This window comes from Schistocerca piceifrons, chromosome 2 (genome assembly GCF_021461385.2).
Source record: "Schistocerca piceifrons isolate TAMUIC-IGC-003096 chromosome 2, iqSchPice1.1, whole genome shotgun sequence".
NCBI lineage: Eukaryota > Metazoa > Arthropoda > Insecta > Orthoptera > Acrididae > Schistocerca > Schistocerca piceifrons.
Genome location: NC_060139.1, coordinates 1017688438 through 1017707615, shown reverse-complemented (window position 1 = coordinate 1017707615; position 19178 = coordinate 1017688438).

The window sequence follows — 19178 nt, the reverse complement described above, 5'->3', positions numbered from 1 at the left end:
AACCTGCGACCGAAGCGGTCGCGCGTTTCCAGACTATACCGCCAAGAACCTCTCGGCCACACCGGCCGGCTTTTAAAGAAAAGTATAGATAACGATAATATTGTCAGAGACGAAACCTTACACATTTCGGTATGTCTTTCACCAAGCTAATAATAGTAATTACAATTTTTGATTGTCTAAAATTATCAATATTCAATGGCACTCAGTAAGGGGAAGAAGTTAATCGTGCGAGACAAAAGCAGTAATTCTATAATGTTGACGATTAAATGTAATACACTTATATTTACGTATGGGGCACCTGACCGAAGTACCTCGCAGCACCAGGTCGCCAAAACTTGATAAAACTTTCCAAATTTTAATACTTTAGACCAAAAATTGCGAGTTTTAGAATGAAGATCGGAATTCTTCGAGTTAAATTACAGCGAATATAAGATTATGGCAGAACTATAGGGCGCTGGATAAGTAAGCAATTTTAAAGTTAAACATATCCTTATTAGGAGGTACAGGCAGTACATATCATTTATTGGTTGACATTGTCGTAGTATTCTTACGACGCCAGTCTGCAGTCCTCCTTGATCAGTGGTTTGATATTTCATAATACAGCAATAGCTGAATTCAAATGATACTGTTTTAAGACGCTGTGTTTGGAAAGGGCATTTCCTGTGTAACATCATTTCTTGAATGACCACACAGTGTGATGCCCTACATCTGGCTGCTTCGAGTATTTCTTAGTAACACTCAAGTATTCCCATCAGTGCCTTTGCGTTCCATAATACTACATTTTTATCGCACGTACGAATGGCCACCCACAGGGATTGTAAATATAATCTTCTTCGGGACAGTAATTTGACTGAGAGGTACCTAATGAATGAAGCTGAAGACGTGAAGTCTTTATTTTGACCACCTGAAGATTCACAAAATATACAGAGCTCTTCCTTGTTATTATACAGTGCATGTGCGATGACGTGAAAAATTAATGACATCTCTCCATATGCTCTCTTTCTTTTAATGAATCCAGCATAAACATAAAAAAGGATTCTCCTGTCGAAAAACGTTAAGAACGAGTACACCAAAAGTTTCCGCTTAAAATACATGTCGTTCGTTGCAGTATTTATCAAGGATAAATTTTTGCAAAGTCTACACAGATAGATTCCTTCTTTTTACATTTTCTTGCCTGTAACTTGGTGCTCCATTTGAAATTGTAAAATGCATGTGGGTTTTTCTTAGGACAAATGTTCGTTGTAGTTAACTGATCAGTCTGGGTATAATGTTTCACCACTGTTAAAGTTTTCATTTTTGCTGTGAATGTTGAAAATCATTCGGTATGTGTCACGCGACAGACTTGCCCGCATGAATTTAGTTAAAAGTATTGTACATTTTCTTTATATTTGAATGTTCAGCAAATATGTTATCTTGGAATGTCTGAGGCAGTATTGCTTGTGACGACCCCTGAAAATCCTTATGTAATTCACATACTCCTGGTGGTCTTATCCAGTTGCCTGTGCTGCCCGCATCTCGTGGTCGTGCGGTAGCGTTCTCGCTTCCCACGCCCGGGTTCCCGGGTTCGATTCCCGGCGGGGTTAGGGATTTTCTCTGCCTCGTGATGGCTGGGTGTTGTGTGCTGTCCTTAGGTTAGTTAGGTTTAAGTAGTTCTAAGTTCTAGGGGACTTATGACCACAGCAGTTGAGTCCCATAGTGCTCAGAGCCATTTGAACCATTTGCCTGTGTTATGTAGAATGTTTACCTCTTCTATCCATATCTATCACGTATTCTTGTTTACAGATATTTCTGCTGAGAGTAAAGTTTGTTTTAGGTGGTTCTAAGCAGAGCACAAATCGCTTTCGCACAAACTTCAACCCACATCCAAAGCATGGCAAAGATATCAAACAGAGAAGTGTTTACCATATGACTACGGAGTCAAAAGCCACTCTCCCTCAAAATAAACTACGAGAAATGTATTTCTACAGTCGACGCCAGATACCTTACAACCATCAATATAAGTGTTTACAATTATTGAAAAGTACAGTTCCTCGACAGCACGGGTTTGAAACGCCGTTATCCAGAACACAACCTCAAATTCAGTGGTACCTACATGTCTCTCTCTCTCTTCTCAGCGGTCACAGACCCTGTAGACCACACGCTGCATCAACGATCTCCGATGTCCTTCTCTATGTCATCTTTCCACCTTTTACGGGGTCAGCCCTATGGTGGTGTTGCCTGGAGAGTTCCTTCAAATGCTTTCTTGCTTATTCTGTTGTTTTCCATTTTAGCCACGTGTCCAGCCCATTGCAGTCTCCTACTTTTTAATTTATGGATGGCAGTGGGTTGCTTCATTAACTGATAAATTTCAGTGTTCTTTGAATTCTCGATACACCATTCTCCTGCACAGATACCCCAGATTTTTCTCAATACTTTTCTTTCGAAAACATTCAGTTTTTCTCTAACCTACATCATCTCTGTAAAAAATGTATCTGTAAGAAGCAGATGCGTGGTAGTTACTGCGTGCACGAAATGTATAAGTAGTTGCGAATACTACCAACCGTCAGCTGTATAGGGGAATGACGGGACTCGAATCCAGATTCCACGCTTCAAGCGAGGTGGCGCAGTAACTACACTGGCTGTCCCTGCGCGGCTCACGGCCAGAACCTAACTTACATATATTGTCGTTCCTACGTCGCAGTGTGTACTTGGACACACATTGTGTGCCGGCCGCGGTGGCCGAGCGGTTCTAGGCGCTACAGTCTGGAACCGCACGACCGCTACGGTCGCAGGTTCGAATCCTGCCTCGGGCATGGATGTGTGTGATGTCCTTAGGTTAGTTAGGTTTAAGTAGTTCTAGGTTCTAGGGGACTGATGACCACAGAAGTTAAGTCCCATAGTCCTCAGAGCCATTTGAACCATTTTGAACACATTATGTACTTGCATACAGAGAAGGACATTTTAATTGAAAGTCGATGCAGGTATCGGCGGATAAATACTATGCTGCCATGACTGTGTTGTTAAGAAGAACACTGTATTGTTCTTAACAACAAAGGCATCCGCCGACAGTAGGCAGCGGCTTTCAATTAAATGTCCTCCCCTGTTCGAGAATTACATACTGTGTGTACGAGTAGATATTGCGACGCAGGAACGACGACATATGGAAGATTGGGTCTGGCTGCGAGCCGTGCATTGACAACCATGAAGTATGCTTTTGTCAGCAGAGCAACTCGGTTCTGTTTACTTGCCGGCTGTGAAGCGCTCCAGGAAGAGGCAGTGGCTACAACACCGGTACTCGCTTATTTTACTTGTTGAACCGATACATACGTTTCGAAGATACATGGTACAGTTCGTGATCTCCAATGACGACGCAAGACCGAAAGCATTCGAAATCGAACGCTTCTTAAGGGATGATGTGCATATTCATTACATAGAGCTCACTGGAATTCATTTATCAACCGTGAGCGGCACTGTTTACCTCAAGATGGTGGACAACGCAGCATGTGATACGATTATAGAAGCCGCCAAACAAGATTCCTGTATTAGCACTCTGCTGGTCGTACTAGCGACGCCTTAGCGGCTCATGCGGGCTTCTGCGAGCGCGAGATCCGAATCTTCGAGATGCCCTTCGAAGTACGTGAATCTCTGATAGCTGAACCACGTCATCGACAGAGAAGAGTAATTTGTCACGCAGTCGAACGTTCGGGACGTTTTAACACGTATCTAGTGGTCAATGGTGTTCGTCAGGTACGAATCGCCCTTACAAAACATGTGCCCACCTATTTAAATATAAGAGGTTGTAGAGCCATTGTCATTTATGATGACCAGCCCCGGTCGTACGCTGGATGTGATGGTAAAGGACTTCTTCGTTCTGAGTGCATGAAGAGGATATGCGTGCAGCTACCCAACGGAGGCTTATCGATGCAGGCCACCCCTACGTCGCTACCACTGACACAAGCGTCGGCGCTCCGTGAGGGACTGACGCCGAGGTCGGAGAGTATTTTCTAACCGCCGTCGCAGGTGAATCCATTGGGCAACAATGACAATGAGACAGCTCCTACTCCACTCCAAACCCAAACGTTAGACGTGACAGATCACATGGGTGACCACACGACAAAAGGCAAGGGAACTGACGTAGAGGGGCCCACGGACGCTGTGGCAACGTCGGTGCCACAGGAGCTACAGGATACAGTAGTACGGGACGTCGAAATCAGGGCACGTAAACAACGCTCCCCGAAGCATCGCAAGAAGCGCCAGCTCGACTCTGGAGAATTGCCTCTCCTCATCCTGAGATACGCGATTACTTTGGCGTTTGAGATCTGTCTGACGTGGACGAACAGCCGCCGAATATCGCTGAACAAGTACTTTCACATAGCGAATTTATGTCGTGTGGTTCTGACGAGCCATCCCCTGTGGCGTACATCGACCCGTTAGCAGAGGAGGATGATGCCGCGGAAAGTTCAAATGGCTATAAGCACTATAGGACTTAACATCTGAGGTCATCAGTTCTCTAGATTTAGAACTACGTAAACCTAACTAACTTAAGGACATCACACACATTCATGCCTGAGGCAGGATTCGAACCTGCGAACGTAGCAGCCGCGTGGTTCCGGACTGAACCGACTAGTTCACGAAAACAACATGCCATGTATCCCCTGTCATAAAAGACCTGGTAGCTACTGGGCTGGGCAGGACGAAGATACAACTGATCTGACTCATCCTCTTGGTGGAGACTCTCAATCCACTTCCAAAAATGAGGACAACTACTGATGCAGAAACACATCGGTCCTTCGGCCTCACGAGAACATGTCATGAGACCACCTACTTTGTAGATTTTTGTCAGTTAACCATTGTGCGAAGACGACAGATGCGCGGACCCATACATACGAAACGGGAACAGTGAACTTTAATAATATTAGATCGCCTGTGAAACAGTAATTTTTCCATTAAATGCTGTGTGCCCCAGATGTGGATATATTGATGGGACAGGAAATCTCTGCACGGTGGTCCATTGATCGTGACGGAGCCAAATATATCACGAAATAAGCTTCAAACGAAAAATCTACAATGAATAAAACTTGTCTAGCTTGAAGGGGGAAACCAGATGGCGCTATGGGTGGCCCGTTAGATGGCGCCGCCATAGGTGAAACGGATATCAACTGCGTTCTTTTAAATAGGAACCCCCATTTTTCATTACATATTCGTGTAGTACGTAAAGAAATATGAAAATTTTAGTTGGACCACTTTTTTCGCTTTGTGACAGATGGCGCTGTAATAGTCACAAACATATGGCTCACAATTTTAGACGAACAGTTGGTAACAACTAGGTTTCTTAAATTAAAATACAGAACGTAGGTACGTTTGAACATTTTATTTCGGTTATTCCAATGTGATTCATGTTCCTTTGTGATCTTATATCATTTCCGAGAACGCATTAATGCAATAAATGATATAATTCAACCTCAATGCATTTGGCAATACGTGTAAAGACATTCTTCTCAACACCGAGTAGTTCGCATTCTGTAATGTTCGCACCTGCATTGATAATGCGCTGACGCATCTCGTCAGGCGTTGTCGGTGGATCACGATAGCAAATATCCTTCAACTTTCCCCACAGGAAGAAATCTGGGGACATCAGATCCGGTGAACGTGCGGGACATGGTATGGTGCTTCGTGGACCAATCCACCTGTCATGAAATATGCTATTCAATACCGCTTCAACCGGACGCGAGCTATGTGCCGGACATCCATCATGTTGGAAGTACATCACCATTCTGTCATGCAGTGAAACATCTTGTAGTAACATCGGTAGAACATTAAGTAGGAAATCAGCATACATTGCACCATTTATATTGCCATCGCTAAGATGGGGGCAATTATCCTTCCTCCCATAATGCCGCACCATACATTAACCCGCTAAGGTCGCTGATGTTCCTCTTGTCGCAGTCATCGTGGATTTTCCGTAGTCCAATAGTGCATACTATGCCGGTTTACGTTTAAGTTGTTGGTGAATGACGCTTCGTCGCTAAATAGAACGGGTGCAAAAACTCTGTCATCGTCTTGTAATTTCTCTTGTGCCCAGTGACAGATCTGTACACGACGTTCAAAGTCGTGGTAATGAAATTCCTGGTGCATAGAAATATGCTACGGGTGCAATCTTATTGAGATTCCCGATTCTTGCGCAATTTGTCTGCTAGTGATGTGCGGATTTGCCGCGACAGTGGCTAAAACACTTACTTGGGCATCATCATTTGTTGCAGGTCGTGGTTGACGTTTCACATGTGGCTGAACACTTCCTGTTTCCTTAAACAACGTAACTATCCGGCGACATTTGGATGATGTCGTCCAGGATACCGAGCAGCATACGTAGCACACGTCCGTTAGAGATTTTGATCACAGTAGAAATACATAAACACGATATCGGCCTTTTCCGCAATTGGTAAACGGTCCATTTTCACACGGGTAATGTATCACGAAGTAAATACAGTCCACATTGGCGGAGAATCTGTATCTGCGCTGCTGCGAGAGACACGAGTAACTTCACATAAGCAGTGCAGTCCATTACCCTCAATCAACACAGGTAAGAACAGATGTTCACATTCAGTAATTGAACGGCAGCACAACATCAACAATGTTATGTGATACCACGTACATATATGTTTGTGACTATTACAACGCCACCTATCACAAAGCGAAAAATGTGGTCCAACTAAAACATTCGTATTTCTTTACGTACTACTGAATATGTAACAAAAAATGGGGGTCCCTATTGGGAAAAACGCAGTTGATATCCGTTTGACCTATGGCAGCGCCATCTAGCGGGCGAACCTTTGCGCCATCTAATTTCCCCCTTCAAGCTAGACAAGTTTCGTTCTTTGTAGTTTTTTCGTTTGATGCTTATTTCGAACGGTCATTATCAATGGACCACCCTTTATAATTGATTTCCAGGAAAGATACGTCTAGGTCTCATACATCTCGCCGAACTAGGACAACTACAGAGGAACGGCGATATTGGTCTGAAAAGGGATCGCAGTTCTCGACTAGGCTTATATATCTTCCGCATGCGGACTGCCGATTACAGTTCGTAGAACCCGTATTATCGACGTTTACACATCATTCGACTCTGAAAGCAGACGATCACGTGCGAAATACATTAAAGAGTCAAAGCAACTGGCACCCCTGCCTTATGTCGTGTAGGGCTCCCGTGAGCATGCAGAAGTACCGCAGCACGACTTGGCATTGACTCAGCTAATGTCTGAAGTGGTGCCAGAGGGAACTCACACCATGAGTCCTGCTTGGCTGTCTATAAATCTGTAAGAGTACGAATGGGTGCAGATTTCTTCTGAACACTACGTTGCAAGGTGTCCTAGATATGCTCAATCATGTTCACGCCCGGAGAGTGTTTAAACTCAGAAGAGTATTCGTGGAGCCACCCCGTAGCAATTGTGGACGTGTGGGACGTCGCATTGTCATGCTGGAATTGCAAAGGTCCGTCGGAAAGCGCAATGGACATAAATGGATTCAGGTGATCGGACGGATGCATATGTACGTGTCACCTGTCAGAGTGGTATCTAGACGTATCATGGGTCCAATATTACTCCAATGCACACACCCCACACCATTACAGAGCTTGCACCAGCTTGAACACACCGCTGCTGAGACGAAGCGTCCATGTCCATACCCGTACACGTCTATCCACTTGATATATCTGAATATATTCGCAGCACACGCACGGGCCGGACGATCCATTTGTTGTGGGTACCTTCCCACTCTGGTATCGTCTATAATGATGAAGTCGATGCATTAGCCAAACAAGCGGCAACGTCAGGCACCGTCCTGGATCTGCAGCTTCCTTATACAGACTACTTACGTGCAGTCAAGGATCACGCAAGACAACAATGGCAGGATATGTGAATCGTTTCTCAACAGACAAAAGGCGGTTATTACGCAGTGCTACAACCTCGGATTCCTTCACAGCCGTGGTTCATGAGGACACATCTGGACCGATCCACGATTTCTACCATCATAAGACTCCCCATCAATCATGCCTCTTTCCCACAGCATCTACATCGGATCAACGTTTACAGTTCACCTGCATGTGAGTGTGATCCTGAGTCGGAAGCTGATGTCAACCACATCTTATTTATGTGCCCCAAATTTGATCGCGAACGGTTGGCCTTTTTGAAGATATTGCTGAGTATGGGCTACCATCATCCTCAATCAGCTTCTTCTCTTTTGTGTACTAAAGACGTTCGTCTATATAAAGTGATCGTTAACTTCATCAAGAGTACAGGTCACAATCTGTAGGTTCTAATGGTGTACGTCAATTATAAATATGTCTTCCTGATGACGATATTTCAGAATTGGTGTGAATTGTAAGCCAAGACACTTTTAATTATTTTTCAATTCAATTTTTAAAACATTAAGTACAAAACTGTAACAGTTAAGCTTTTTATTCTTGTAAATATGCATTTCTGTATTTGTTTATTCAATTATGTGTACAGTGTCACTGTGTTGCCGATGGCTAAATTGAGTACACACTCAAAGGCCAAATAAAAAAAAATCCACTTGATAAACTTTGAAACGAGGCTCGTTCAACCAGTCAGCATTCTTACATTTATCATCAGTGCACTGACGGTGTTGACGGGCCCAGGCGAGGCGTAAAGCTTTGTGTCGTGCAAAGGTACATGAATGGTTCGCACGCTAACAGTGGTTGCCGGTCCAGCACTGAAATCTGCAGAAATTTACGGAAGGGTTGCACTTCTGTCATGTTGAACGATTCTCTTCCGTCGTCGTCGGTCCCGTTATTGCAGGATCTTTTTCCGGCCGCAGAGATGTCGGAGATTTGATGTTTCATCGAATTCCTGATATTAACGGTATACTCGTGAAATGGTCGTACGGGAAAATCCCCATTTCTTTGCTATCTCGGAGATGCTGTTTCCCATCGCTCGTGCGCCGACTGTGTTCAAACTCACTTAGATCTTGATAACCTGCAATTTTAGCAGCAGGAAGCGATCGAACAACAGCACCAGACATTTGGTGCGTTATATAGGTGTCGCCGACCGCGCACCGTATTCTGCCTGTTTACAGATCTCTGTATTTGAATACGCATGCTTATACCAGTCCCTTTCGCGCTTCAGTGTGTTATTTGGAGTATTATTGGGGAGTGATCGCTTCCTTATTTACCGGCGGATTCGATTGTCTATTGGTGGGTGGCAACTTCAACTGTACATTAGCACCAAAGGATCAAACTCCAAATTACAATACTGGTCGTGAACTACAACTGATATGCTGGGAAATGGGCTTATCTGACACATGGGACAGAATCCATGGGAATCAAAAGGGATACATATTTGTTACTAGTCACTCGACGATACCAATTGATCGGATATGTGGTGGCCTTACAATCGTAAGATGGTCGACGCAGAACGAGGTGCACTACATTTACTGATCGTCTAGATTATCTGTGTACTCTCAATAAAATGTGAGGAAAAGCTACCGCTTATAGAAGTGCAATTCATCACTATTAGCGGACCACGAATGAAGCTTTTAAATTTTTCTGATCGAGCCCTGATTTCTCTTATTTTATCGTGACGATTATTTCTCCCTGTGTAGGTGGGTGCCAACAGAATGTTTTCGCAATCGGAGGAGAAAACTGGTGATCGAAATTTCATGACAAGATCCCGTCGCAACGAAAACCGCCTTTGTTTTAATGATTGGCACTCCAATTCATGTGTCATGTCTGTGGCACTACCTTCACTATTTCCCGATAATACCAAACGAGCCTCCCTTCTTTGTACTTTTTTGATGTCATCCGTCAGTCCCACCTGATGCGGATTCCACATCGCACGCCATACTCCAGGATAGGGCGGACAAGCGTGGTGTAAGCAGCCCTTTTAGTAGACCTGTGGCACTTCTAAGTGTTCTGCCAATGAATCGCAGTCTTTGGTTTGCTCTAACCACAACATTATCTATGTCATCGTTCCAATTTAGATTATTTGTAATTGTAATCCCTAAGTATTTAGTTGAATTAACAAGCTTCAACTTTGCTATCGATATTTAGTGGATTTCGTTTAGTTCTCATGTGAATAACTGCACACTTTTCTTTTGTCAGGGTCGTTGTTGATGTTGTGGTCTTCAGTCCTGAGACTGGTTTGATGCAGGTCTACATGCTACTCTATCCCGTGCAAGCTTCTTCATATCCCAGTACTTATAGCAACCTAAATTCTTCTGAATCTGCTTAGTGTATTCATCTCTTGGTCTCCCTCTACGATTTTTACCCTCCACGCTGCTCTCCAATGCTAAATTTGTTATCCCTTGATGCCTCAGAACATGTCCTACCAACCGATCCCTTCTTCTAGTCAAGTTGTGCCACAAACTTCTCTTCTCCCAATCCTATTCAGTACCTCCTCATTAGTTATGTGATCTACCCATCTAATCTTCAGCATTCTTCTGTAGCACCACATTTCGAAAGCTTCTATTCTCTTCTTGTACAAACTATTTACCGTCCATGTTTCACATCCATACATGGCTACACTCCATACAAATACTTTCAGAAACGACTTCCTGACACTTAAATCTATACTCGATGTTAACAAATTTCTCTTGTTCAGAAACGCTTTCCTTGCCATTGCCAGTCTACATTTTATATCCTCTCTACTTCGACCATCATCACTTATTTTGCTCCCCAAATAGCAAAAATTCTTTACTACTTCAAGTGTTTCATTTCCTAATCTTACTCCCTCAGCATCACCCGACTTAATTAGACTACATTCCATGATCCTCGTTTTGCTTTTGTTGCTGTTCATCTTATATCCACCCATCAAGACACTATCCATTCCATTCAACTGCTCTGCTTGCTCAATATACGGATTGAATAACATCGGGGAGAGGCTACAACCCTGTCTCACTCCCTTCCCAACCGCTGCTTCCCTTTCGTGCCCCTCGACTCTTATAACTGCCATCTGGTTTCTGTACATATTGTAAATAGCCTGTCGCTCTCTGTATCTTACCCCTGCCATCTTCAGAATTTGAAAGAGAGAATTCCAGTCAACATTGTCAAAATCTTTCTCTAAGTCTACAAATGCTAGAAACGTACGTTTACCTGTCCTTAATCTAGCTTCTAAGATAAGTCGTAGGGTCAGTGTTGCCTCAAGTGTTCCAATATTTCAACGGAATCTAAACTGATCTTAAACGAGGTCGGCTTCTACTAGTTTTTACATTCGTCTGTAAAGAATTCGCGTTGGTATTTGGCAGCTGTTGGTTATTAAACTGATTGTTCGGTAATTTTCACATCTGTCAACACCTGCTTTCTTTGGGATTGGAATTATTATATTCTTCTTGAAGTCTGAGGCTATTTCGCCTGTCTCACATCTTGCCCACCAGATGGTAGAATTTTGTCAGGATTGGCTCTCCCAAGGCTGTCAGTAGTTCGAATGGAATGTTGTCTACTCCCGTGGCCTTGTTTCGACTCAGGTCTTTCAGTGCTCTGTCAAACTCTTCACGCACTATCATATATTGCCCTTGTATAGACCCTCTATATACTCCTTTCACCTTTCTGCTTTCCCTTCTTTGCTTAGAACTGGGTTTCCATCTGTGCTCTTGATATTCATACAAGTGGTTCTCTTTTCTCCAAAGGTGTCTTTAATTTTCCTGTATCTATCTCACGCCCAGTGAGATAAGCCTCTACATCCTTACATTTGTCTTCTAGCCATCCCTGCTTAGCCATTTTGCACTTCCTGTCGATATCCTTTTTGAGACGTTTGTAGTCCTTTTTGCCTGCTTCATTTACTGCATTTTTATATTTTCTCCTTTCATCAATTAAATTCAATATTTCTTCTGTTACCCAAGGATTTCTACTAGCCCTCGTTTTTACCTACTTGATCCTCTGCTGCCTTCACTACTTCATCCCTCAAAGCTACCCATTCTTCTTCTACTGTATTTCTTTCCTCCATTCATGTCAGTTATTCCCTTATGCTCTCCCTGAAACTCTGTACAATCTCTGGTTTAGTCAGTTTATCCAGGTCCCATCTCCTTAAATTCCCACCTTTTTGCAGTTTCTTCAGTTTTAATGTACAGTTCATAACCTATAGGTTTTGGTCAGAGTCCACATCTGCCCCTGGAAATGTCTTACAATTTAAAACCTGGTTCCTAAATCTCTGTCTTACCATCGTATAATCTATCTGAAACCTTTTAGTATCTCCAGGCTTCTTCCATGTATACAGCCTTCTTTTATAAAGAAGGCTAGTCATGGTCAACTGCCACTTTTCACACCATACAGATACCTTATCTAAATCATTTGGCAATTCGTTTTGGTCATGTGATGTTTATACAAATTGCAAATAACAGCATTATCAGCCTTGATTAAGTGATTTAAGCTGCTTTGTGACACTGAGGATATGTACTTCGACATTTCTCCCCTTTGCAGTTGTTCTTGATTGGAATTCAGGAATATTTACTTCGTCTTCTTTGGTGAAGGAGTTTCGGAAATCTGTGTTTAATAACTTTGCTTTAGTGGCACTGTTATCAGTGACTTCGCCGTTGATATCGCGCAGTGGAGGTATTGATTGCGTCTTGCCACTGGTGTGCTTTATGAATGACCAGGATCTCTTCAGGTTTTCTGCCAGACTTCGAGACAGAGTTTCGTTGTAGAAATTATTAAAAGCATCTCGCATTGAAGTACGCTCTATATTTCGAACGTCTGTAAAACTTTGCCAGTAATGGAAACGTGATGGTACGCATCAGAACAATGTTTCACCAGGCAACGCCTGTCAACTGCTGCCAAAGGTCAAATTGTAGCCTATTGCGATTGCGGTTTATAGTATCGCGACATTGCTGCTCGCGTTGGTCGAGATCCAATGACTGTTAGCAGAATATGGAATCAGTGGGTTCAGGAGGTCAATACGGAACGCCGTGCTGAACCCAACGGCCTCGTATCACTATCAGTCGAGATGACAGGCATCTTATCCGCATGGTCGTAACGGATCGTGCAGCCACATTTCGATCCCTGAGTCAATAGATGTGGACGTTTGCAAGACAACAACCATCTGCACGAACAGTTCGACGACGTTTGCAGCAGCATGGACTATCAGGTCGGAGACCATGACTGCGGTTGCCTTTGGCGTTGCATTATAGACTGGAGCCGCTGCGATGGTGTAATAACGACGCACCCGGGTGCACGAATGGCAAAACGTCATTTTTTCGGATGAATCCAGGTTCTGTTTACAGCATCATGATGCTCGCATCCGTGTTTTACCTGGAACCCTTTAAGATGGAAGCCCTTTCTGTGGTTCCCTGAGACCCTCTAACCTAAAAATCCGCCCAGTCCCTTCAACACAGCTCCCACTACCCGTGTAGCCGCTTCCTGTGTGTGGTGGACTCCTGATCTATTGAGTGCAACCTGGATACCCACCACTTGATGGCGCAAGTCCCGGATTCTGTAGATTACAAGGTCAGAGAATCGCAACCAAGACTGGCAATCTTTACCGTCTCTGCTAGCTGCCCAAAACCAGAGAGGATCTGCTCTGATCAAAAGCGACACACTGACATGAGCCACCACCTGCAGCTGGCTGTACCCTGTACCCGGAAGCACCATTTCAACATCTGGAACGACACTCCCCTGGTAAGCACATGGAGTGCACACTGGCTTCCTTCTCCTTCTTGGCAGCCATGTTCCTAAGGGGCCCCATTACGCTCCTAACGTTGGAGCTCCCAACTACCAGCAAACCCATGCTCTGTGAATGCCCAGATCTTGTGGGCCGAGATGCTTCCTCTGGAACAGGGTGGACGCCTGCATCCGGCCCGAAACCTATTCGTCAAACAAACCAGTGAGACCCTACGATCGGCCCTTCAGAAAGTCATCTCCCACTCGACCACTGGTGAGGGTTCAACCTCAGTGCAGATAGTACCTGGGTCGACCACAGCAGTGGACCGATCAGAGGACACTTGGGATGTGCTCGACGTCCGTCACCTCCCCACACCTGCCCCCCCCCCCCCCCCCCCCCGGCCCTAACTGTGTTGCTCTTGGCTGCAGCCTCAAGCTGTGAGACAGAAGCCAATGCAGCCTGGAGCTGTGAGCGAGGAGCGCCAACTCAGCTCGCATCTGTACACAGCAATCACATTTCCTATCCATTACTGCAGTCGCTCCTGTTTGATGCCCGTAAAAATATTTAACAAAAGAATGGTGTACTCATCTTATTAGCAGCAGGAATTCGAAGTGCTCTCTCACTAACAGTCTAAACGACACTGAACTATACTAACCAAAACGATACGAGAGTCGATAACTACGGCGGTACTATATGCTACACTGTTATAAAAATAAAAACTTGTGCCTAGTAAGCACCCTTACACACAACAAATTACAAAAATAATCTAGAACTACAAAGGTATCTGTAAATAAGTCGCTGCTGGTGGAAGCTCGTAAAATATATTACAAACGAACGTTGCACTCGCCTTATTACCAGCAGTAACACGAGGTGCTCTGTCTCTGACGATCTATCCGACACTCTTCAACAGAATGACCTCCCCAAAGCCAGTCAGCATGGGTTCCAAACCCGTCGATCATGTGAAACCCAACTCGTAGTTTTCTCACATAACATACCGAAAGCCTTGGATAAAGTTTCTCGGATAGATGCAGTATTTCTTAATTTCCAAAAAGCGCTTGACTCAGTACCACACCTACGCTTACTGTCAAAAGTTCTATCACATGGGATATCAAGGGAAATTTGTGACTGGATGAAAGACTTTTTGGTAAGGCGAGCGCAGCATGTTATCTTGGATGGAGACTCATCGTCATATGTAGAAGTAACTTTGGCCATGCCCCAGAGAAGTATGTTGCTGCCTTGCAGAGAATATTAACAGTAACCTCTGATGTTTTGCAGACGATGCAGTTATCTATGAGGAAATACTGTCTGAAAGAGGCTGCATAAATATTCAGTCACGTATCGATAAGATTTCAAAGTGGTGCAAAGACTGACAGTGTTCAGAAATAAGATATTGCACACTTCACAAAACGATAACACTTAGTGTCCTATAATATCAGTAAGTCACTGTTGGAATCGGCCAACTTATGCAAGTACCTGGGTGTCAAACCTTGTAGCGATATTAAATGGAATGAACGTATATGCTCAGTCGTGTGCAAAGTAGCTGGTAGACCTCGGTTCAGTATTACATTACTGGAGAAGTGCAATCATTCTACAAATTGCTAGCAAATCGTTCGCACGGCCGTTTCTAGAATATTGCTCAAGTGTGTCGGACCGATACCAAACGGGGCTAACAGGGGAACTTGAACGTATACAAAGAATGTCAACATGAATGGTCACATGTTTATTTGATCGATGGGGACTGTCACAGAGATATTGAAGGAACTGAACTGGAAGACTCTTGAACAAAATTGTAAACTATCCCGAGAAAAGCTGTTAACAAGAACCGGCTATAAATGATCACTCTAGGAACAGACTACAATCCCCTACGCATTGCTCAGAAATGAATCGCGAAGGTAAGATTACAGTAATTACTTCAAGCACAGGTACGCTAAAACAGTCATTCTTCCTGCGCTCCATGAGTGAATGGAGTGGGAAGAAGCTCTAATAACTGTTACAGTGGGACGTACCCTCTGTCATGCTCCTCACGGTTGTTTGAAATGTAGATGTAAATGTTGCCTCGTTCTTTGTAGATTATAGTTATGTTCGTCCGGAATTGTCTTCCATGGGAACATCCAAGACTCAGGAGATCTATCGCTGCTTCAAAGTCAGGACAGCTGCAGCGTCGTGGAAGTCAAATATCCAACAAGAGCTTGGCAGCATATCTAGCGCGCAATGCATACGCCACAGCTATCAACAGCAGTGCGATCGTCGTGGTATATCGTCGGCAACAGTAATATTACCACTGGATATCAGCTGTATGCCATTCATATGGTTGATTCTCCCCTTTGCATAATGGGTTGAAAATAAATAAATCGCCAGGTCCTGATGGGATTCCAATTCGGTTTTACAGAGAGTACTCTACTGCATTGGCTCCTTACTTAGCTTGCATTTATCGCGAATCTCTTGCCCATCGACTGGAAAAAAGCGCAGTTCGAATATAATGAATTTCCTTGAGACAGAGAAATTTCTGTCCATGCATAAGCATGGCTTTAGAAAGCATCGTTCCTGCTTTTTCCTCGCTTTTTTTTCACATGATATCTTGCGAACTATGGATGAATGGTATCAGACGGATGCCATATTCCTTGACTTCCGGAAACGTTTGACTCGGTGCCCCACTTCAGACTCCTAACTAAGGTACGAGCGTGTGGGATTGGTTCCCAAGTATGGGATTGGCTCGAAGACTTCTTAAGTGATAGAACCCAGTACGCTGTCCTCGATGGTGAGTGCTCATCGGAGGTGAGGGTATCACCTGGAGTGCCTCAGGGAGGTGTGGTAGGTCCGGTTTTGTTTCTATCTATATAAATGATCTTTTGGATAGGGTGGATAGCAATTGAGTGACTGTAGGAGGATACAAGATGACTTGGATAGGATTTGTGATTGGTGTAAAGAATGGCAGTTGACTCTAAATACAGATAAATGTAAATTAATGCAGATGAATAGGAAAAAGAATCCTATAATGTTTGAATAATCCATTAGTAGTATAGCGCTTACACAGTCACGTCGATTAAATTGCAGAGCGATATGAGGTGGGACAAGCATGTAATGGCAGTTGTGGGGAAGGCCGATAGTTCGGTTCATTGGTAGAATTTTGGGAAGATGTGGTTCATCCGTAAAGGAGACCACTTATGAAACACCAATACGACCTATTCTTGAGTACTGCTCGAGCGTTTGGGATCCGTATAAGGTCGGATTGAGGGAGGACGTAGAAGCAATTCAGAGGCGGGCTGCTAGATTTGTTACCGGTTGGTTTGATCATCACGCGAGTGTTACGGAAATGCTTCAGCAACTCGGGTGAGAGTCTCTAGAGGAAAGGAGGCGTTCTTTTCGTGAATCGCTACTGAGGAAATTTAGAGAACCAGCATTTGAGGCTGACTGCAGTACAATTTTACTGCCGCCAACCTACGTTTAGCGGAAAGAGGCATATAGGCAGTCATTTTTCCCTCGTTATGTTTGGGAGTGGAACAGGGAGAGAAGATGCTAGTTGTGGTACGAGGTACCCTCCGCCACGCACCGTATGGTGGATTGCGGAGTATGTATGTAGGTGTAGATGTAGACCTGTGATTTCTTGGACATGGAGGAACGTGATATAGCGTGCGAGGTGGCGAGGGATGCTTGGATGCTCACACGTTGAATAGTGGCCTACCTTCAGCGCACCATCGATGTAGAAGTCAGGTCAAATGCACTTTTTTTGGTCGTACTTGACGTTTTTTCCCAAACATAAGCCACTAGCGGTCAACTGGATCGCGGGACTGTGTACCTGTGATGGATTATTCGCTATATCTGCAAGAACAACTAGAACCTATATGTTATTAAACGAAATACAGAACTCACTTTCTCAAATATTTAGGAAGCATATATCACAAACCGCGCGACAATTGGGATATCACAGGAATGAGACGACTTGTGTGACCTATCGTTTAAGGACTACAATGTGCATGGATTAGCATGTTGGCATACTGTGCATTGAGAAGATGACTGGTTACCTATTATTGGCACCAGGTGTTATCGGATAATGTTTACGAGTGTCACGAACGATGGTAGACGGTTACAACGACATGCGTAACATTTCGATAAACTGTCAGCAACCATAATAGGGATGCCGCACCAACGGCGGGAATGTTTAATTTTATCCGGCTGGGCACAAGATTTATGATGCATCACCGCGTGCTGTCGTGAATGTGATGCGGATGATTGCTTTCTTTTGACTCCCGCCCCTTGACGAGGATTGTCACTTGCCTTTTTATTTCGATGTTTTGAAAGAAAACGAAAAAAGTAGTATAAATAGTATATATTAAAAGTAAAAATAAAGGAAAACCAAACATTTAAACTTCCTTCCCCTACCAGTATGTAAATTTATTCTTTTTCCATGACTGTGATTTAAAAAAAAATTCTGTATTATGTACGAAGTATTCAAAAGGTCTCTCGGCACTGCCGTATGATTGTTAGCCGCGCGTGCCGTGTGCCGCAGTAAATATACCGAAATGAAACTCAGTGAAATACAAGTTATTAGTTTATTGAATATTCATTTTTACATACAAATTTTCACGTTAAATGTTGAAAGGGTCCCCCTTGTTGTTGAATACACAATTCAGTACGTCTAATCATGTTCCAACACAAGCTGTAACATTTCTTCTGTAACAGAAGCAGTGACAGTGAATATTGCAGTTTTCAGTTCATCGATTGTTTTTGGACGGTTTTTATAGACAGAAGAAACAGTCAGGTGGTGTTAGGTCAGGCGATTATGGAGGACAAAGTCCCTGTGAATGTATGCGATCACCAAAAACGCCAGCAGCTGTATGCGCGGTTACACTATATTGTTGAAAATAACCGTTCAGTATTTCACTTAACACAAGTTCTCCTATTAATGGGTACAGAATATCACTGTAGTATCGTTGTGCGTTTATTGTTTCGTTGAAAAATTTGGGACTCACAATGCGACATCTAGAAATTGCAATCCAAACTCCTATGTTCTAAGAATGAAGTGGTTCCTCATGAACACACAATGGATTTGCAGTACTCCGCATACGAGAATTTTGTGAGTTCATGTATCCGGATATATGAAACCACGCCTCATCAGTGAAAAACGTTTCATTTAGAATATCCCTCCCATTTTGTTAAAGGAAATTTTTGAACCATTGGCAATAATGCAGTCTCTTGCCATGATCAGTATTTTTCATTTCTTGCGCGACTGTCACTTTGTATGGGAAAAGTTCTAATATTTTCCTGACAGCTGTGTGGGCCGTTCCGACACTAACATCGATTTACTGGGCGAGTTTTCTTACTGACTTGTTCGGACTCATGGACATTTTATCGGTAATATCGAATAGTATATCCTCAGACAAAACGCTAGGACAACCACTTCTCGGTGCATGTGTCACTGAACCCGTACTTCGAAATTTGTTAATCAAATCTCGCAGGCTATCGCGATGTGGGAGTGTTGTCCCAGGGAAAACTTAATTAAATGTTTGACGAACTGAAACTGTGTATTTACAGCAGGCTTTCAACACTTGTTCGACTAAAAGCAGACGTTCTTCAACGGTTAGCATTTTAAGTGAC